This window comes from Apteryx mantelli, chromosome Z (assembly GCF_036417845.1).
Source record: "Apteryx mantelli isolate bAptMan1 chromosome Z, bAptMan1.hap1, whole genome shotgun sequence".
Taxonomy (NCBI): domain Eukaryota; kingdom Metazoa; phylum Chordata; class Aves; order Apterygiformes; family Apterygidae; genus Apteryx; species Apteryx mantelli.
The window spans coordinates 35,511,027-35,533,696 of record NC_090020.1 but is presented as its reverse complement, the minus strand read 5'-3'; the positions used below and the strand labels follow the sequence as shown (position 1 = coordinate 35,533,696).

General features: G+C 40.5%; 1 long non-coding RNA gene across 2 annotated transcripts; it reads right to left on the bottom strand.

Moving 5' to 3' along the window:
- Nucleotides 1-5,521: 5,521 nt before the first annotated feature.
- On the bottom strand, nt 5,522-21,568 carry LOC136995379 (uncharacterized). 2 transcript variants are annotated; one of them, XR_010886958.1, is made up of 4 exons: nt 21,381-21,568; nt 20,414-20,524; nt 18,896-19,156; nt 5,522-5,539 (listed from the first exon to the last, which is right to left on the bottom strand). It is a non-coding gene; the product is annotated as an uncharacterized lncRNA (long non-coding RNA). The 2 variants fall into 2 exon arrangements; XR_010886957.1 differs by lacking the exon at nt 5,522-5,539 and having other exon boundaries at nt 18,031-19,156.
- Between the last annotated feature and the right edge of the window lie 1,102 nt (nt 21,569-22,670).

The following is a 22,670-nucleotide window of genomic DNA, read 5'->3' as shown; positions in this document are numbered from 1 at the left end:
AAAAATGATGCCAAAGTCAAGTGTAACAAAAATATCTGTGTTTCCACTTCTAAATAGTTTTATATCTCAGTGACTATAGTTATGACTCAAGTACTTTAAGATGACCTGGTTACGTTTCCTCAATACATGAACAGTTTATTTATGTCTTTTCCAAACTCACTTCTCTGCTGGCTCTTGGTTTAACCCCAGAGAAATAAATCAAAATTTCTTTGCCATCTCTATAGTCATCTATTTGGAAGAGTTCTGCAACAGCTATCACTAAAGTGACAATACCCAGCAGTCATCACTTCAATTAATTAAACACAGCTGTGTTAGGACAGAGCAGAGTCTTTGATGAAGGATATAAAGCAGATCCAGACTAGAGTTTTCACAGGGAGAATGTGGCTACTCTCAAACTTGCATACCTTTGAAAGAAGTATTTAATCTTACTCAGATCATCTAATAGTGAAATGTTATCAAATTCTCTGTCTGATTACAAGTTACAGAGCTGTACTATTTGTCTAGCTATAATAACAGTCTGGGAATCGTCTCACTTCATTTTAGGCATCAACAGTTGGACGATAGTCTAAGCTTCTTCCATGGCCAATGGAGACTGACAAGAGCCTTCAGAGGGCAATTTATCATCAGCCTTGGCCTCCATTTTTGGACAAGATGAATTGTGTTTCCAGGGTGGCTATCTCTTTCCATCACTACAGAGGAAGAGTTAGACACCTAACTTTTAGACAGCTAACGCTCATGAGACAAACACCACTTATAATAAACTGTTTACAGGAGTCTGCAGTGGGTTATCAAACAGCCTGAAAGCAATTCAAAAAAAAATTAATTGCTTGTGAATGTATTTAGTTCATATTAATACTTCCTCATCTTTTTGAAATACCTGGGGAAAAGAAAGTCTGTTTTTCCATACATCCTTTTTATTTTTCCTGCAACCACTACACTGATTTAAAGAAAAAAATCTTAAGGAATCTGTAACATGAGCTCACATTTTTTACTTTCGTGGTTCTGCTGTAAGGACATTTTTTTTTGATGCTAAGAAACATAATAGAGATCATACATTATACATACCTTTCTTTTCCCCTCCGCTTTCAAGGTGCCATTAAGATGCTTGAAACATTTATTTTCATTGCTGGAACTCTCTTGGATTCCCAGAGTATTTGCTCTCAAGTTTCTCTTTTCCTGAAAAAGCAGTCTGGATTTTGTTAAAGCCTATAAATAGAGGTAAAGAATATGGTATTTTAATGAATTTCAGAGTGTGGGATTTTACGTATTTTCAGAACTGGAAAGCAAGGAAGGAAATAAATCACATGTATAACAGCGCCTAATGGATAAAATAGGCATGCCAACATCTGATGGTTCGCAGCTACACACATGCCATCTTGTCCCTCTCCAGCTAAATGCAATAGCATTATGCTACAAAAGTCTTGCTTATTCTTTGGTCCCAGGATTTGTGCCCTTGGCAACACAGTCCTTAACATCAACCATGGGCCTGGTTGGTGTAGAGTCTGCTAATTATAGCACTCATTCTCCTAAGGGGTGAAAAAGATGCATGCAAATCCCTGCAGCTGAGGATGGTTTACAGGCCAGGTTTCCTGCATGCTGAATGAGTGTTCCTGCCAGCGGGTGAGCGAATAAGAAGTAAGATCTGCAACTGGTACTCAGCAGTAGCTGAATCCTATATATGCCCCATTTAAAGCCCCCAAGCAGCTCTTCCAGGTGCTGTGTTTCATTTCTTCCATACTTCTGAATTTTTTCAAACAATTTACTAACAAGATTTAATCTTGCAACTATTTTCTTTTTTTAAAATACATGTTTTCACTCCTGTGGAATGTGTGTCTTAAGCTTCAAAATGTGCACAGGTGACACACGTTTTTAAAATCACTGTCTCCTTGGCTACTATATTCAAGGCTACTAATCTTTTCTTCCTAAACAGATATCTATCTATACTTTTCACAGACTCTAAATCATGTTCATGATTAAACTCTGGTGCCAGAAACATTGATTTTTTTTTAACGTTCATGTGATATAGCTTTTTCTTTGGCAAAAAATAATATTACAGGGGTTACATAAAGTAAAGTGATTTTGCATCCTCATTAAAATGTTGGGGTTTTCTTTTTGTTCTTAAGGACAAATTTTAAAGACAGAGCCGTGGCGGATAGCTACATGTGCAAGAAACAGGCATAACTGGCCAATTTTTGCAAACAATTTCTATCACATAATAACCACTTTCCCCCTTTCAGATGTGCAAGTTCAAGTGCTAACTGAAAAATTCAAGTCTTTTTTACCATTAAAACAGTTGCAAAAATTACTCTGTAAGTAATCTCAAGTCTAAATAACAATGGAGCAAGTACTCTTAGTTGCTTTTCCAAATTAAAATTCTTTGGGACAGATTCTTAGAGTGCCCAGCATTCATCGGGCACATTTCTGAACGGGGTCACACAAGAGCTGATCAGTCCTACAGCCAGTTCCACATCAAGGCAGATGGAGTTTAGAGCAGCGAGACCAAACAGCTTGGTAACAGTCCTGCAGTCTTGAGAAACACGGAGCAGAGTTACAGCCCCTCCTGCCAGCTATTCCATGCCAAGATATGGGATCAGTACCTACCCTTGTTTTCCGGATAGCACCAACATACCTACTCACAACTGTCATACCTACAGCATGAATTTCCATAGCAGATATGATATTGAGAGATGCTTCATCTTTGACCAAGAGGTTCTAGACAAAGGGAACTCATAGGGGAAGAACTGATCTTGCTGATGGGATTCATGTAACTTGGTAGAAGTGTCTACACTGAAGATGGCTACATATGATGTCTAGATCAGAGGTCCCCTTTACATGGAGAGATATAGGACCTCCTAGGACATGATTCCTCTCATCCTCAGGTAGGCATTAAAGTAGCACTTATGAGTCGTGCTCTGTTTTCCCCTGACTGGTGTGACTTCCTTAGACTTAGATGTCTACATGGAAAATGTTTACAATTAGGTGAGATGAATTCCAGCATCTGTCTCTGAAGATAAACCCCATGGGACTGATCCAAAGTCCACTGAAGTCAATGGGAGCCTGTTTGTTGACTTCTCTGGGTCAGATACCATTCCTGCAAGATCATTAGTGCACGATATACTGTAATGAAGCATGTGCGTAGGATTTCTTGAGCTCAGCTGCCAGTGCTTTTTCAGTATAGTGGCACAGCTATTGGAAAACCTTAGAGACATAAAATCAGCATTTTCTCACATTAGTCACTGGACGCACATTTGGGTATTGGCTATTTTCCTTTCAGCCCTTGATTTAGTAAGAGAAAAACAACTAAATCAACCTTTCTTATTTGGTAAGGGAAAATATTTTTTAAATATGTGGAAACCTTTTAAAAATTCCAGGAAAGGTTTGACTGAGGTAAGCCATGTAGAGGTTATCCCTCCAAAGTATGGGCTTGGCAGGAACGTGTCACTCAGACTTCCCTGAAAAGAGGTATCAACCCATTTTAAAAGCAGTACTCACTCGTATTTTCAGTAATGTTGCAAATGGCTTTGTGTCAACAATATCCTTATGGCTCTTGGGTCACACAGAGCACACAAGGTCAAGGTTTTTTCTGACAGCAACAAATGTTTTCCATACCCAAGAGAGTCCTCAAAGCCTGGCATGTTCAGAACTTTTTGGAGAGGTCAAGAAAGTGCATACAAGTACCACTCAAAAGAAAGCCCTTTTTTCCATTCCAAGACAGCGAGTATTTTGAACGGTCAGATGTTCTTCCCATGGAGGGAGTTGTTGAGGATTTTCACACATTTCAACTGTAAAGTGTTATATCAACTACAATAAATATTATGAAGTTCCAAGCTGTTGGGAGAAAATGATCAAAGCAGGTCAGCTCAAACTTTTAGCTGGTGTTTCATCATTTAATTACCAAAGCATCCGGATCTGTGAGAAATGAAAGTTGTTTATATGGAAATACAATCATGTTCCCTCTTGACACTGCTACACCATTCTGAGATGTTGAAGCTATGTCATTAAAGAGGCTCATCTATAGTTACCTACAAAATCGTGTTGTGCTCCAATCATGGATGACTTTGTTCTAATATTGCCTGTAACAATCAGATGCAATATGTGCTGGGAAAGAACTTTCTTTTATCTTGATAATTGAAGATCATATGTAAAATAGCTATTAACTGTAAATAAAACCTCTTTTTGCAATTCTCTATGCCCAATGGCAGACTTCATCAATTATTTTTGAAGATTGCTACAACCAATATTAACTACTGTAAATCTGCCTTTATATTAATTATTGCTCATTACTGAACATCAAAGGCCATATTTTCAGTTGCGTGACTCGAAAGTTTTATGCATATGCTCTGATTTTAGTTAAAAATCTTACAGGTTGTATAAAAGTTGTAAAGTTGATCACGAAACATGATTTTATTAGCTAATGTTTCTGCAGTGTTGAGAGAATTTTAATGTGGAACGATAAGATGCAGACACTGATTAATATATGACAAACGTCAAATATCAGCTACAAATATAGACCAATAAATCACTAAATGTCTTAGCTGTAGGATTAGTAACACTGTAAAATCTTAATACTAAAAATGAAAATCTCATACACCAAAAAAGGTAAGAATAGAAAAAAAGCAATAGAAAAAATACTTGCCAAGAACAATTTTGCATTGGTTAGAATACAAATGTAGCTTCTAAACTAAAACAGGCTTAATACTTCAGAGTAACATTTTTTGTTTGCTTGCTTGGTTTTTGAGAAAAACAGGGTTTCGAAAATAAGAGATATGACATAAGGTTCTCTGCAAAAAACCTTTTGACTTTCATTTAAAAATGCCAAACTTTTTGATAAAAAGTCAACCTTCTCCAAAACCAGGAAAAATCTGCTTTCTTTTCCTAATAATCCTAACTTTTTAAAAATTATAGCCTAAATTAAGCCCTTTTATATTTCTACAGGTTATAAGATAGTAAGTGCTACAGTCAATTAAGTGAATAGTTTTTGTTATTGTTTTTCACTGTGACTTGTTTTTTTGAAACATAAAACAAGAGAACCACTTGGAGCTCCCTTAAATATCCAGTAAAAATGTGATCTTACAAATGCCAGTATAATTTAACAATAACTAGGACAAACCAGTAACAAAGATAATTTTGCACTGCCAAAGAAACAGTGCAGATAGTTTAATTTTTTCAAAACTGCCAGTGACTGAACTTTAAAATAATTTTTACAAGGTTTTAAGAATAACAAAGGTTGAAAGGAACTAAAGTGCAAAGTAATAACTAGTATCATCCATTCTGACTGAGGTAGTTTAGTCAAAATTCAGGGTCTTGTGGATTATTATGGTAAGAATAAGCGATAGGTATGTTAGATGCAAATCTGCCTCTTTGCAAAAATGCACAAAATCATATTTACCTGAGCATGGGAGGCATCAAAAAAATCACAGACAGTTTCCCCACTTGCATCTCCAGACTTCTCTCAGGAAGCATCAAGAGGTAAAAATCTCAGTTGTGTTGAGGTCAATGGCAAAAGCCAGAACGGACTCCAGTGGGACTGGGATTTCATCTGAAGAAAAAAACCAAAGTGGTGTTGTTAAGTACCCAGCTATTAACCTCTTAACTATTGAAATAGCTAAGAAAATTTCTTCCTCATTTGAAAGTAAAAGGGACTGAAGTGTACTCTGTAAAATATCCATTGAAAGAAGGTAAGAGACCTCCATTATCTTCCTAATAATGTTTAATTATTCATGCAAATATGCCATCCGTATTATTTTTGCCAGAGACAGCAAGGCCATGGTTTATACAAACAAGTTTAGAGTGTCTCCATTTCCGGATACCCACCTGCGAAAAATTATAGGCCCTCGCTCTCAGGGATCATGTGTTCAGTCCTTTCTGAAAAACTTGAATAACTAAAGCTCCATTGCTATCTGTCTAAACTGTTTTCCCTCTATATGACTAGCAGTTTCAGCCACTCAGAGCAGTAATATCATTTTCATAGAATCTATTCTGGAATTTTAACTTCTCCACTGAAAAGGATTCCATTAGGGTGATGTACTGAGCAGTATTCACTGGCTTTTTATCTTTTCTAAGTTGGTGGGGTTTTGTGTGGCAAGAAGAGAGAATGAAACTTACAGTTTAATATTGTTTTGCCTTGCAAATTGTTATTAGAAACACTAGAGAGCACTGAAAACCCCTTATAACACTTCTTGACATCCTGTTTGAATTTCTGTAGGTATTATATTTTGTGAAAAATGAACCTCCTAGGACAGTTAGGGCCTTTTTTGGTCTCATACCAATAATGCCTCCAGCTGAGGCACAGGAAATCCAAATTGCTCTTCAAATTAAATCACAGGAAACCTTGATTCCTTACTTGTCTCAAGCAAAGTTAATGAGAAACAGATGCACACCCCCGCCAAAACATTATGCTGTGTATTTATTTACTATTGGCTCATCTTTTGGCCTATTGAGTTAAAATGATAGCATTCAGATTATTTTTGTTTTAATTAGTATTGCATTTGGTTGGTAGGCTTTTACAAAATACTAATTAAAATAAATTACCAATTTCTATTGACAGTAATGGCTCTAATAATTAGTGGCAAGGTTAAACCACTAATTTGATCAAAAATTAAATTTTTGTCCTCTGGGAAAAACAGTCACAAAAGTATCATTCATGACCTGAATTGGAACAAAAGGATGAAATACTTAATCATTTGGTGTAACAAAACAGTTTACCCACACTCAAATGAAATATTTTGTTTCAGCTTCACCCAATAACAAATTCTGCTAAAATAAATCTTGCTTTAACAGAAAATGAAGATCTTTCTTAGTTTCAAATTCCCCACGTGAAACTACACAATTCATCCAGTAGAACTATCATTTCAATTGCAATGAAAAAGGCAGAGACTCCTGGGTATCCTGCCTCAAAACTCTTGAGACAATGCTTAAGTTCATCAGTTAGATAATTATGCTTATATGCCGTACAACATGTCAGCTGTTGCCAGTGACAGTATCAGGAAAAAGTACTACTTCTGAGCTGTTTTTCTAGATCAATATGAACGGTGATTATGTCTCTCCCTTGTATTTCTCAGCCCTAGGAATGGTCAAGCATAACATCTCCCTCCTTCCTCTGAATAGGAGCTTATAAGAAATACTTTTGCCATGCAAAAAGCATTTTCTAATAGTTTCAATGATGACTGTGCTGCTTAGTGTATAGAGGGGTCAGCAATAATCAGTCATATTTCATAGAAGTAATGCAAAACAGAAAAAAACTTTTCTGCTTTGCGAACAAAGCTAGATTTTTTAATTTAAGTCTTTTTTATCTTTTAATTAATTTATGTTTATATGTATTAAACAATCATATTTATTTCAAATTATTAATTTTATGTATATTTAGATTTTTTGACTTAAACTGTTATACTTTTATATGAAATACTATAAGATTTTTAATTAAGTCTTCATGCAATTCAGAAAGGTGAACAAAAATTGCTTATAGATGAGCACAGAGAGAAATCTGGGCATCCAGGTTAATACTGCATTTTATGAATGTAGTGTATGTGATTCAGGTCTCAGCCTCCAGCCGTACACAACTAGGGTTCTGTATTCAGAGGGACTGCCCTCCTCTGCAAGTGCACAACTGAAAGGATAATCAGGCCTATCCATATTTTCGTAAAGGCAAAATCAGGAACTCTTTGCAACACTGAAAGTCATAATGTCAACCTGAAATTTGTTTTCACTGTGACATAAAAAGCCAACATTTAAAACCTGTCTTTTGTATAAGCCTGACACATTCACCCAGCTGCATCAATACCCATTGCTGTCAGTTTATGCTTCTCTTCCCATAATTCTCCTCATTCTCTTTCTCATCTCCCTGTCATGTTGGGAATTGGCCAGTCTATAATTTATCCTTCATTATCACTGAAAGTCCTCCTCAGCTTTCTCACTGAAGAAGCCTCTTAGCAAATGATCAACTCTTTCAGCTCTGAAAGGGATGAATCCTTTCTCTAGTCCTCACTGTTTTCGAAAAACATATTACAGCTTGGAAAAGTGGTGGTGGTGGTGGTCTGGAATAACTCTACCAGTCACCATGGAGCTCTGCCCACAGTCACCCTGGTATAAAATCAGCAAAACTCCCATACTTTAACTGAGGTTGCTGCGAATTTATGTCTGTTCCACTAAAGAAGCGGTGAGTCTGAGAGATTCATCGCATCCTGTTGCTTTCTTGAAAACAGCAGCTTAATCACCCTTGGGGAACTCATGTTTTGAATGACAACTCTATGGAAACAACTAAAGTAACTGGAGCTCTCTCACCAGCGTTAGAAACTTCTCCATGCTCTAATTTCTTTATCAGCATCTAGATGAGGAAAGGATGAAAACAAAATGCAAAGCAAGGAAGGTTTTTGTAGAGCTGACTTCCTCCCGTACCTCTGACCTGTACATGCTCGCTGTCAGCTCCTCTAGAAGGTCTCCTCCCTGCTCTTTCCAAGGGGCTCTCCCAACTTGCCCTCAGCTCGCATGACTGCCCCCTTCTTTACTCACTGCCAAGGACCTGGAGGCAGTGATGAATCTATATACTGAACCTATTCCTGTGTTTTTTTTTTTAATACCGTTCTTACCCTGTCTCTTTCTACAATGTATTTTTATAATGTTCCACAGTAGTAGCCTAGCTTGTTAAGTAAAGTTTTTTGCCTTCAGCTACAAAGTCATTTTGCACTTAAGATAAGAAAATAAATAGAAGCTGTTAAGTTTTATGTCTTCATTGCCTCACTGGCAATAGGCCTAATCTAGCAAGCAAAATACATGTTGTTAGGAAATGCCATGATGGAGGTTTTAGATAAACATTTAAACATCGTGTCACTGAGGAAAAGAACTGCACAGGAAAGGACTGGAGTAGTCATCTCGTTAAATGTTTATCCTCAGAAAGAAAAAGTATTTACATGGCAGCCGGGATGGTCTACCATCATTAAAAATATGGTGGTTCAAACTATGCAAAAGAGGTAGGCAGAGAGAAAGGTAGGCAACACAGACAAAATAATTGTATGAAATGCCAGGGGTCATGATTTGGGAAGGAGTGGAGGTCTCAGGGATGCACTGCGTTGTTGGAAAGGGAGTCAAAAATCGTGATAGAAAGCTGAGGGTAACTTGGTTGAGGCTGGGGAGAAAGAGTGAGGCTGTTTTTGCTGATTTTGTCTTCATGCCCTGTGCAGAGCACCTGCATATGATTTAGGCTGATGACGGCTGAGGGTTTTGTTTTTTTTTTTTAATGGACATGGCTTGCCAGAGTATGTTTCCAGTACTACATACCAGGCTTGGGATTTTCCATGCAGTATAAAATCACTCACAGAATGGTTTAAACTTTACTTAGATACCTTTTTTCAAGTATTTGAGCATTCTGTGGGAGCAAACTTTTGGTATTTCAGTCATCCCTCTCACTATGGTATTTGGGCATTTCACATATTAATCTTACAGAACTGAGGTGAGATAGAAAAATATTGTTATCCTAGCAGGCACAGACCTATGTGGCTTGCCCAGAGATAGTCTGCAGTGACTAATTCCCAAGTAAGCATGCAAACTACTAACCTATTTCACTCTACATTTCATCTTCCTTGCTGTTTCCTGTCACTACATAAAGCTGAGACCTGCACTGATAGCCACTAAAAGAGGTGACCTCCCGTTTAATTTATGTGTAGTTAAACAACTGCTTCCCTGGTTAATCTAGCACCTGTAAGTCCTGGCAGGTTGAGCTACGTTGCTCTTTGCACAGTCTTGCCCCATCCCATCTTCATAAGCAGCATTTTGGAGTTTGTGGCTAAGAGCCAGATCCTGCTCTCAAATACAGCTGGATAAATCTGTTCTGCTCAAAAACTTACCTTGTCAGGCTTCTCCTCACGTGTCTCACTCAGCCTGAGTTACTCAGATGCTTGTATATTTTGTATGCTGCTATATAGTTTACATTCTCTGTTTTACTTTACTTCTGACTTCATAAAAGGCTAAATTTTTTTAAACTCCTTTTTCTTCTTTTTCAAAATAAATGCTTTTGATCTGATGTAACTCTATGAGGATTTCCTCGTAACTACTTCTTGATTACATCAAGGTCAAAATAAATCATTTCAATGCGTGCTCAATAGTGCAGTGTGTGCGCTATAGAAACACACCGAGGCAAGGTTATGTATTTTGCATGCCAAAACAATCTTTTGATATCTAGTACAAATGATTCATTGTCGTTTCTGTTGGTTGTTTCTGTTTTTTCTACCTTCTCGTAAAACTAATAAATTCAGTCTCTCTTTTTCAGTTTCTATTTGGAAGTTTGTATTTCTGGTTATTTCCCATCATAGTAAAAAAATAAAAATAAATAAAAAAATAAAGGGACAATGCTCACAGCTGCAGGAGTGATCTGTCGTAATACAACCATTCTCCCGCGCTATCCTTTTTTGGTAATGTTTGGGTTGGTTCTGGGCATGAAATAAACTATCTGGCAGAAGAGTGCCTTGATGTTTGCAATGGTGGAAAATTCCAATCTCCTCATTAGTTTATTTACTGTATTTTACTGGGGACTAACTGCAGGTTTAAATGCTTGAAGTTGGCTGTGATTATTTTTAATGATGTTAATATGAAACAGTCCTGCTGCTTGGAACTGATTGAATTTTCTACAGAACTAAAAAATACTTTGGAACATCAAAATAAAAGCCTTAACTATAAAACAGTCATAAATTGGTGGGCTGATTTTTTCAAAAGTATTTCAAGAAGTGATTTACTTCTAACGTCACAATATCTCTCACCATTCCTGCTGGGAGACTGACTTTTGGTGACACAGTCTCACTATGTCAGACACAAAAGAATCTATTAATTCTCTTAATTTAAGTGGGTTTTGGATCAGGCCCAAGGGAGAAAAAAAATAGCAGAGAGAAGAGGGTTACAATTCCAGCTGTGCAATGAAAAATAATCTACCAGTCCAGAGGGAAGGAAAGGAGAGAAAAAGAAAAGGAGAGTGGTTTCCACCATCCAAAGGCAGAGAGGGAAAGGGAGAGGGGAGAGAGCTCTAGTTTACATAGTAAAATGGCTTCGTATTGTGTACAATGAAGTTTGTGGAATTTTTCCTGTTAGAGAAGCTAACATTTTGAGAGCTGCAGGGAGCTTTTTACTTTCCGTCCTTCTTAATCTCAAGGCCGTCCAGCCTGAGGTACTGATGGGGTTATAAGATTGGTCTGTGTGTGTAAGCACCTGTATCCAAGATGAAGAGGAAACTGGGGCCAGGCTAATTTAGATGAGGACAGAAAGGGCAGGCAGCTAGGACACTCAATGTCTTCTGTTGAAACTGTTGTGCAGAAAAAAAAAAGATTTACGGTTCCTGGTGGCAGAAAAAAAAGGAAGGCGAAGGTAGCTAAGCCCTTAGGGCTCTCACTGAGCTAAAGGACCTGGGGTCTTGTCTTTACACTGCTGTATAAAATGAATACTCAAGCATGGCATGTTATGTATTCCTTGTAGCAGGGATCGATGCCCAGGGTTTTTTATAACACATGCTGGTGTGCCTTTCTCTGCCTTTCCCCCCTCAAGACACAGAGGGGTAATCTAAAATACCATTCAGACCGATGATTAGCACAATTAGCAGATAGAGGTTTGGAGCTCTGCAAATGCAAAAAAAAAAAAAAAAATTAGCCTGGTTGCCTACCTCCTGAGTAAATGCTCTAAGCCGCTAGGGAGGGAGATGAACCATCTCCTCTGCTCTGCGAAGGCTGGGAGTCAGGTGCTGGGAGATGCTGCCAGCATAGGTCCAGCAGAGGTGAGCAGCAGCATCCTGGGGCAGGTCCATGCGAAGAGGCTGGCATCTAGCTGCTCGGCTCTGTGCAGACCTGGGCAGCTTGAGACATGCCTGCAAGGAGACATGCCAGCATCTGAGGAACTGCTTTTTCTGAAATGTAACTGCTGTAGGACCACAGGCATCTCTAGGAGCGAGCAGGTAGCAAACTGGGCTGATCTAGTTCTGAGTGCTGGATTTGGCAAGATAATGCTTAGGTACCAAAGTGCCTTTGCTGGTTTAACAGCCATTAACCCCTTCGGCTGGCTATGCAGCTTTCAGTGACTGTGACCAGCAGGTTTGAGTTTGTTAGGCCCCCACTGTAACCCAGACCAACCTTTTGCCTTAGCTCTCCTGCCCAGAGAGGGCTCCTGCTCTCTAGACTAGGTAGTGGGGATAGACGGGGGGCTTGGAGTGTAAATGCAGACTGGATCCTGAACTAACAAGAGATCACAGACAGTCTTTTTCCGTTCAGTCCTCAAATGTAACATGGAACCAACTAGGGTCCTTTCTCCAGCTGTTTGCCTGTCTTGGCTGATGACAGAGACTAGTTCTTAATATGAGTTTCCATGCTTTCTAGCTGAAAGACAGTACAATGCAAATAACAGGGGAAGATATTAAGGCATTTCTTCTTATTTTTGCTACAAGGCTATCTGGAACTGGATTATGCCTGGAGTAGCTAGTCTGCACTAAAGTCAATGCCACCCTGCCTTAACTGCTCTGAACACAAGCTGCACTGGTTCAAAATGCTTGCACATGGTGCAACCATTCCTCCCACTCACAGTAGGGCATGCCCTACACCCCTTTATTTTCCTTCCAGACTATTGCTACATTATTCTGATAAATTGCAGAAACATCATGAATGTTTCCTCATCATTCTTAATAGCTGATTAAGTGGTTTTATTCTTACATACTCCAACAAACCCTGTTTAGCAGGGCTGTGTATTAGCTAATTCTGATGTAGCTGACTGGGTTTGAATTTTCTAATGAGAATGCAGAATGTCTGTTATCTAGAGATAGTAAACTGCTTTAGAGGTTCCAGCAGAAGATTAGTAGATCCACCTACACTTTTGGCCTGTACCTCTTATGTAGCCTCAGCTTGCTGTGCAATCAGATTTTGTCCCAGTACCGAATTATTTGAAGATTCCTGGTTAAATACAAACTTGATCATAGAGCTGACATTCCACAAGTGGTTCAAACGGCTTAAAATGAACTTGACCTGACTTTTTAACCTTCTTACCAAGTTATGCAGACTGTTTATACAGGCAGGAGGATCTAATGGTTAGGGTAAAAAAGTGAAACAATGAAATCCAATCATCTAATCTTGGCTGAGTCACTAACTCACTGCATGACCTGTGCAAAGCACTTGGTCTCCATTGCCTTACTGGTTAAATTAAAAGCTTTTTTTTAATAAGAGTACTCTGAGAGCTAAATATACTACTTGAAATGCGATTTTCTTATTAAATCAATGTCTACTTTTAGAAGGATTATTGAAGCATGGAGCATATTGTACGATGCTAAAAACACAGATATCCTGGAAATAAAGAGATTTTGGAGTCTTCCAAAACATAAACTGGACTATTAGTACACAAACATCATACTTACTGCTGCCAACAATTCTTGAAAGTCCACTACAGCTTGTGTGGGTTTGGTCATGACTTGATTCTTCTCAGAATTCCCTGAACTATCAAGAACTGTGACTTTCAGCCAGTTGACCTAGACTTAATCGCTCTTCCTCAGAACTGAATCATAAAAGCTTACAGCCTCAGGACACTATAAGAGCTCCCTCATCTGGCCATTCAACAAAGGCATGTTCAGTCCAATGGTGGCATTGGACTATTCAGAATTTAAAACTGTATTCTGCATAAAATTTGTGCAGTCACTATTGCCAGAAGTGTACGGTCTAGGGAATAAGAGCTGGAGAGGGTTTCAATATGTCCCTGTGAAGCTGGTGAATTTCTTAAAATATAGTGAAATTATGTATTGGGATGATAGGAGTTTGCACAAGGTGTGCATTTGGGCACCGCCACCATGCTCTGTTGGCTCTTTGGGTTCACAGTGTAGCAGGAGCTCTCCCAGGTTTAAAATAACTAATATAGACAAATTTATGCACCTTATCCTCTCTCCTTTCTCTTCCTCCTCAGTAAGCTTGGCTTTCTAGACCTTGTCACCAGCAAAATATTCCGTAGGCTTTGATCATTTTGTCATACTGTAGCTATCCTGGCTGTCCTTCCTGAGAGCTCTCTGTCTCAAGAGTCACAGTATGAAGAAGATTGAACTGTGCTCTGTAGAGTAGAGGCAGTGTCATGGTTAACCTGATACCAGCAAGAACTGAGCATTTAACAACTTTACACTTCTGAAGAAGGCATTTACTAGCTGGTGGAGTTTCCTAACTCTATTTATTGTCATGTTGCCACTGTGAATAATCTAATCATAACATTGAAGATTCAAAAATGTACTTTCATTTTGGTTCAGACAAGTCTTGTGCATTTGTAGCAAGAGGAAGACTAGGGAAAATGTGGGCCCTTTGCTGAATGGGGTAGGTGCCCTGGTGACGAAGGATGCAGAGAAGGCAGAGTTACTGAATGCCGCCTTTGCTTCAGTCTTTACTGCTCAGGCCAGCCCTCAGGAACCCCAGACCCTGGAGGCAAGCGAGAAAGTCTGGAGGAAGGAAGACTTTCCCTTGGTGGAGGAGGAGTGGGTTAGAGATCATTTAAGCAAACTTGACACCCACAAATCCATGGGCCCTGATGGGATGCACCCACGAGTGCTGAGGGAGCTGCCAGACATTATTGCTAAGCCACTCTCCATCATCTTTGAAAGGTCATGGAGGACAGGAGAGGTGCCTGAGGACTGGAAGAAAGCCAGTGTCACCCCAGTCTTCAAAAAGGGCAAGAAGGAGGACCCAGGGAACTACAGGCCACTCAGCCTCACCTCCATCCCTGGAAAGGTGATGGAGCAGCTCATGCTGGAGGCCATCTCCAAGCATGTGGAGGACAAGAAGGTGATCAGGAGTAGTCAGCATGGCTTCACCAAGGGGAAATCATGCTTAACCAATCTGATAGCCTTCTATGATGGAATGACTGCCCGGGTAGATGAGGGGAGAGCAGTGAATGTTGTCTACCTTGACTTCAGCAAGGCTTTTGACACTGTCTCCCATAACATCCTCATAGGGAAGCTCAGGAAGCGTGGGCTGGATGAGTGGACAGTGAGGTGGATTGAGAACTGGCTGAATGGCAGAGCTCAGAGGGTTGTGATCAGCAGTGCAGAGTCTAGTTGGAGGCCTGTAGCTAGCGGTGTCCCCCAGGGGTCAGTCCTGGGTCCAGTCTTGTTCAACTTCTTCATCAATGACCTGAGTGAAGGGACAGAGTGCACCCTCAGCAAGTTTGCTGACAATACAAAACTGGGAGAAGTGGCCGATACACCAGAGGGCTGTGCTGCCATTCAGAGAGACCTGGACAGGCTGGAGAGGTGGGCGGAGAAGAACCTCATGAAGTTCAACAAAGGGAAGTGCAGGGTCCTGCACCTAGGGAGGAATCACCCCATGCACCAGGACAGGTTGGGGGCTGACCTGCTGGAAAGCAGCTCTGCGGAGAAGGACCTGGGAGTGCTGGTGGACACCAGGTTAACCATGGGCCAGTAATGTGCCCTTGTGGCCAAGAAGGCCAATGGTATCCTGGGCTGCATCAGGAAGAGTGTTGCCAGCAGGTCGAGGGAGGTGATCCTGCCCCTCTACTCAGCCCTGGTGAGGCCACATCTGGAGTACTGCGTCCAGTTCTGGGCTCCCCAGTACAAGAGGGATGTGGCACTACTGGAGCAAGTCCAGCGAAGGGCTACGAAGATGATTAGGGGACTGGAGCATCTCTCTTATGAGGAAAGGCTGAGAGAGCTGGGACTGTTTAGCCTGGAGAAGAGAAGGCTGAGAGGAGATCTTATCAATGTGTACAAGTATCTGAAGGGAGGGTGTCGAGAGGATGGGACCAGACTCTTTTCAGTGGTGCCCAGTGACAGGACGCAAGGCAACGGGCACAAACTGAAACACAGACACTTCCATCTGAACATGAGGAAAAACTTTTTCACTGTGAGGGTGACAGAGCACTGGAACAGGTTGCCCAGAGAGGTTGTGGAGTCTCCTTCTCTGGAGATATTCAAAAGCCGCCTGGATGCAATGCTGTGCAATGTGCTCTAGGTGACCCTGCTTGAGCAGGGGTGTTGGACTAGATGATCTCCAGAGGTCCCTTCCAACCTCAACGATTCTGTGATTCTGTGATCTGATTTACAAGCACCATGTAAAAAGAGCAACAACGCAAGGCCTATCTGTAGTGGAAAGCAGACAGTGTCGTACTGCATTCTTAATTATCCAAGAATCCCTCAGCCTTTTGCAGAGAGCAGCTGCCATTTTGTATAATATTTCATGCCCAGAATGTAAGGGAACGATTTACTGTGTGAACTGTTGAGTTCTTTATAATAGCTCATTCTTTATTTCTTATCCTTAAATTGCTATTAGCACAATATATATGCAAAATTAAGAGAATACAACTAAATCTGCTGTCCATGCTTTTGCCACAAGCCTAGAGCATGCCCACAGACTGTGCCTTGACATATATGCAACACTTTTTTTTAGTCAGAGTAACTCGCTTGTGAGTCTGGCCTAAAATGTCTTGCCATCTGTCTGTGGAAAACAAATATGCCACAGATAATATTAGCATATGATCAAAACTGCACTGACAAGAAAAGGATGGTTACAATACCAAGCATCACAACTGAAATCATTATTTAATTTTTCCTTAAAAGGACGGCACCCTACCCACTTTTCTCCTAAAGCAACAGGAGCAAGGAAGAAGGTTCTCTCTGCTTTCTTCCTGTTGGCAGCATTTGGTCTTAGACGGAGGTATGGAGAAGGGCTGAAATGAGCCATTTCAGTCAGGACCCTGCCTTTTCTGTTAGGATTTCTGAGGTCAGGAGGTCCCTATGCGCATAACTCCACACCAACTCCACAGAGCAGAACAGGCTGCCTTAGCTAGGGATGGACTAGGAGGAGAAAGCTTGAGCAGAGATAGGGAAAGGGGAGATGACAGCCATGAAGGCAGAGAGCTGCCCAAACAGACTTCCCAGTAAGAAGGGAGAACTCTGTGTCTTTCAGTCAAGTAGAGAGAGGAAAGAAGTGTAACCACAGACTCTGCATTTAATTTAATTAAGCCAGAGTTTTCCCTTTTGGAAGGTAATTGGTATATTCTCTCACCTTTGCTGAGACCCAGGAAAGGACAGGCAAATAAAAACTCTTTTGAACAAAAGTCAGGTAAGCAGCAATGAAAAGGCCAGTACTGCAAGAGCAGAGGCAGTCCTACTCATTTAGTGAATAGAAACAAGCCACTGGGGCTATGACTACGACTGAGGTGTCTGTATAATTGTTCATCACCTAAGAAACCAGGCTCCTCTGTGTTAATGTCCTTTTGGTTCTTTAGCTTGAACCAGATTGATTATTTGACTGTGTTCTTTCTCCATTATATTTCCAACCTCCAAAGAGCTAACCCCAGTTTCACGTATTTAATGTCCATTGAAATTAGATGTCATGGGTCTGTTTTGTTTTGAAAAAGCACTGATGCTAGACTTATTTGCGAAAAAGATATCCGACTAAATCTGGGCATTCTTGTGGGAGTGGGGGAGGGAGGGTGGAAAGGGAGTGGGTAGCAGAGGAAGAAAGAAAAATATCGTGTTCAGATTTAGACAGCGTCACGAAAGGAGTGATGCACTTCACTCATAAGAGGGAAGCAGCACTACATTTATTGCAGTAAGACAGCGACTTAACAAAGTTCAGTCATAAATAAGAATGATTTAATGAGGTTCAATTGGCAAGGTTCACTCAGTTATTTACTGCATGAAGGACAGGGTCAGATGCGTGTGCAACGGAGACCCTCCCATTGAGTCAGGAGGTTCAGACTGGACCCCCTTGCTTTCTAAACTCCTTTGGAGAGGAGCCTAGGTGCGGCTGGATCCAGTCCTAGTCTCAGACTTGGTCAACGGTTTATGTCTATGGGATTATGTGCGCAATTAGTCAGAGATATAACTCAGCAAAGTTTCGTGAAGTTCGCAAAAGTTCAGCATGCTATTAATCACTTACCGAGGATCTGTCGTGGGTAAGGAATCTCTCAACCTCGAGGAGTAACCTTGAGAGGCGTCCCTGCTCAAGGGGAGGTTCTGCAGTGCAGCCCGCTGCCATGCAGGAGAGCTCAAGGGGCTCTGGGCTGCCCTCTATTTTTGGGGGGAGGTGATTGACTCATAGTCATATTTGCATACTAGAAGGGCCTTAGTTGGCGCATGCTCAACTAGCCCCCACATACGTGCTGTTTAGAGGGGGGTCAGGTTGAGGGGGAGAGAGCACATCAGTGGGGGGGAAGGAGCACACTGTCACAGACAGAGACAGGAAATAAGAGAAAATAGCAATACTGAAAGTTATAACAGCCATGTATTCTCTGTTGTGAAATTATCATGTCTTTGCGGACTTATTCTTTATGGATTTTACACCTCTTTGCAGATCATCCATTAATCTCAAAGGTTACAATAACAAGAACTAGCTACTGACTGAAGCCTGGGAAATGACAAATTTATTATTTTAGCAGAGTTGAAAAAAGGACACAACACTAACAATCTTACTACCTGGCATAGGAAAATAACTTCTTTCTTTTGCATCTTTTCAAACTAAACTTGTGTTTGCCTGTGCCACATAACACCCTGGTACATGTATAAAGAATATCCAACAGTATCACCGTTAACGATAACAAAAGTTTTTAAAAGGAATGCTAGGTCTCAGGCAGGTGACACAGGCCACCTTTCTCAGAGCTAGGTGGCACTTTGTCTGCAAGACAGATGGTCCCTCAGCTGTCTACTGTGGAATTCTTATACTTTCTCCCAGAATCAACACAGAAGCCATGATTTTAGATTAGGTGGACACCAGGTGTGATGTACTTTAACGTGTCCTATTTCCCTGTTGGAAGCACTTTGATGACTGGACAACTGATTTCTTTACTCATAAAATCAGTAGTTTGTGTAAGAATGATGCAAGTTTAATTGCAGCTACTCAGTGGACACTTTAGCCTACTTGCAAAGCACAGGAGAGTTCAGTTTACTTACCTCTACTAATTCTGTGCATGTAAGATCTGGTAGATCCTAAGAAATAAGATTCACTGATATTTTTTTCTGTGGGACAGAAACCAGACCTTAAAAAACAGCTGTTAAAGTTTCAGAAGATCAGTTGCAGGAGAAGGCCACATCCCCCAGCACTTCTCTGTGGAACAAATAAATCATTGGCTGGAAGAAGCCCAAGTCCTTTTCTTGCTGTGATCTGGATTCACTGCTGTGGATGGTAGTCAAGAAGGCAGTTATGATCATTGTCTGCAGAAATGAGAGCACAAGGGGAGGAGATGAGTTAATATCACTTCTGCCATGAGCAACAGACAGTGTCACCCACCCTTCCTGACAAGGAAACAAGGAACAAGAGGAGAGTTTAGAGCCATCTTTCTATTGACAGAAAATTCTATGCAAGGGAGACATCCCGTTTTATAAGTTCTAAGACCACACAGAGTGGCTACAGCTGACTGGAGAATCTTTTTCTCTGAGAAAAAGCTGCGGCATGTCCAAGCCTTTGTGAGGAGGAAGTCCCTGCAGTGTATAATATGGTCACAGAATAATTTCTACTTGCAACCCAGAAAGAGTGCTTCCCCTCATTATCACACAAGCTGATTTTACTGTTCTGCTACAGCCCAGGGCTAGCAGACTAGCTATATGCATCATAACCAGGTTTGGGGTTCAGCTCTGCCCACCTCTCCCTGACTCTACAATAACTCTTCCCCAGTCATGAACCCTGAGCCCATAAGAAGAACCCTTAGGACCAGAAGAAGAAATCACCACTGCTTTACAGAAGGGTAATGGTAATATTTAGCCTTTGCTCAGCTCACAGAAATAGAGTGGGAATGCTGCAATAATGTTTCCTGACTTACAAGGCACGAAAACAGTCAGCACTACCCCTGGAAAAGCCTCCATCTGTGCCATTTCCAGAAAGAGGGTGATGGTTACTACCTAGATTCACCCTCATTACTTTGATGTTGGAGAGAAGGCAATGGGACACCTGTATTATTGTGTACTTTTGGAAAATGGTGAAAATTTTTCATAGTTTTGTTGCTCTGCTTTTAAACTATGATGCTATACTACTGCTATGCCAAAACCTTCAAAAATAGGCCCGAAGGGGTGAGAGGAAACAAAGGGGTCAAAATATGGGAAACAAAAAGAAGGGAAGTACTCAGAATTCTATAAAGAGTTACTAATGTTAAACTACAGGAAAAGTGAAGGCCTACTTCTACTGTCACCTTCCTGGGTCACCTTTGATTTCTAGGATAAATTCCACATTTTTAGTGTCTTCTGATCTCAAATCATTTTTTCAAGGTGAAAAAACATCATCCCCCTTTTTTTCATGGGAAACAGTAGCTGAAAGATCTGTTCAAGGTCACATAGCAAGTGAATTTCAGCAACCAGAAAAAGAAAATAAACTAGTATGATTTTCAGTATTTTTCCCTTATCACTGGCTCACGCAGCCTTCCCTCGAGAGACAGTTACTTTCATTGTCCTTTCAGTCATAAGACAAGCTCTTCCTACCTCTGCATCTAATGGGAGGTCCCCGTCCACATCCCACTTCAGTTGTAGCTTCTTAAAACTGCACCAATTCTTTCCAAGACCAATAGTGCTTCCCTGGGAGTGCCACATAGCCTGCAAAACACACAATAGGATGAGCTCATTGCTTTTTATAAAAAGTCTCTGAGAAAGAAGGATGGCAGTTTATTGCTTATAATAAAGGTCATGACATTGCTTTCTTATATTCGCATTGTATTTTTAGAATGCTCACAGTCCGGATCACAAAAATAACAAATCGCCATGTGAATTTTGAGGCTTCATCTTGGAGGCAGTTTACATTGTTAAGCTATTCTAAGTCACACTAAGCTTTCACAGTCTTAATCAACTGTTGGTTGTAATTGTTAAGTATAATTCATCTGTTCCAAAATCCACAGGCTGGTAATGAAATTAGGATGATTCTTTGTATTGCATTAGCCACAACGAGCTCTAAGCAGAAAGCTGATCGTTGGTGCACAAAGCACACCATGAAAAAGCATCTCCTCCCTGGCAGCAACGCCTCTCAAGAGTTGTCCAATACCTTGCAGGTCTAAGGGCCTTGTCCGTGCTCTTGTGTGTCACCCCTACTGCATTATAACAAAGATCGATGTCCTCATCTAAAGAACCCCTGAAGCCCAGAGCTCCCTTACCATGGCCAATGCTCACGGGGCTCATGCCTGCTATCAGCCTGCACTCGTCCAGGTCTGCCACTTCCAAGTACCTGTGATGATCAAAGGTCTCCTTGTCACCTTCTATAGGACAAATCACTGGAGACCGCTTTCTAATTTACACCTAACCATCTTGTGTTTAACCAGCTTTTGCCTGGTATCGTGTTGTGGCTGACTGTTTGGAGATGCACAGCGTTAATCTCTTCCCTCTCAGATACCCAGCAGAAGAGAAGAGGATTATTCTGACATGCACAGTCCCAGTCCTGGAGAAAGTTGGAGCAAATTACCATACTACTATACAGTCTGCCCCACCACTCCAGAAGTAACCATCTACCAGGTGATAACTGGCAAAGAGCATCATGACCACAGGATCTAGTGAAGCAACACCTGTAGTAATGAGGTGAAATGTGTGGTAGGTGAGGAAAACAGGAAGAAACTGTCAATGGAGCGCTAGGAGCTGATACAGTAATCAGAAAACAAACATACAGAATTAGGATTTGGCAAGGAACATACCTGTTTCTCTTACAAGTCATTGCTTTTCTGTTCTTCATTATAGGACAATAATGAGTTATGACACCATAACAAGGCTTTAATCCTTTACTATCTTTGTTCTAAATGATGACACTTGGCAGCACCTGCAGGGACCATTGAACCAGTAACAACAAGAAGTTCTTTAGCATTGCAGGTTGAATGATTTGTTTTATGGATCTTTTGCCTTCTTTATTGCAAATGTGTTAAAGAAACTAAACTTCTGTCATGTTCTGTCTTTCTATGCATAGAATTTCTGTTTCATAAACACAGACAAATACAATGTAATTAGAAGAAACAAAGAAGTGCATTCAAAGCCTCCAGCACAATAGAACTATGACAACAGTACCATATTAACGGATCTTTTGTCAAGTGCATTTGATTTTTTGGTTGGACAACACCTGTTCATTTTAACTTTTCATATCATTATTTTCAAAGCAATTATTTCTTAGGTCTTCTGTTCAAAGAAGAGAACAATGTGCACATTTGAATTTCTCTGCTGAAAACCATGAAAGACAAAATAAAAACATGTCAGCTTACATCAGCTGAGTGCAAATAAGAGTGACTGACAATATTTATCTAAACTTCTTTCCCAGACACATACAGGTTAATGATTACAGGATCAAATAAAAGAAAGCACTTTATTTCAAAATGCATTATTTTCTAGAGTGCATTTAGTATTTTGAAGGTTTCTATTTCAAAGCATACCCAGTTAGTATGGAACAAGGACAGAGGCTTAAGAAAACATTCAACAAAAATGCAATGCCACTGTTTGGACTGGAGGGTGGTCTTATCTAAATCTTGTACAATAGTGTGACTTGTCAAAACTAGCAGAGAAGGTCTCACATCTTGTGCACTATGCTCTGTAGTTTTGTACCACTGGCAGTGCAATCTAGCATTTTTGAAAGTAGAACCACCTAGCAGCAAAAGAAAATCTGCTATCAGTATCTCAGATGTCCCACATCTCTAAGCCAGGGTCCCAAAAGCTGCAAAAGAGGTTCTGGGAAAACAACTTTTTTTCTACTGCCAAACATGTGGTTTAGAGGCAA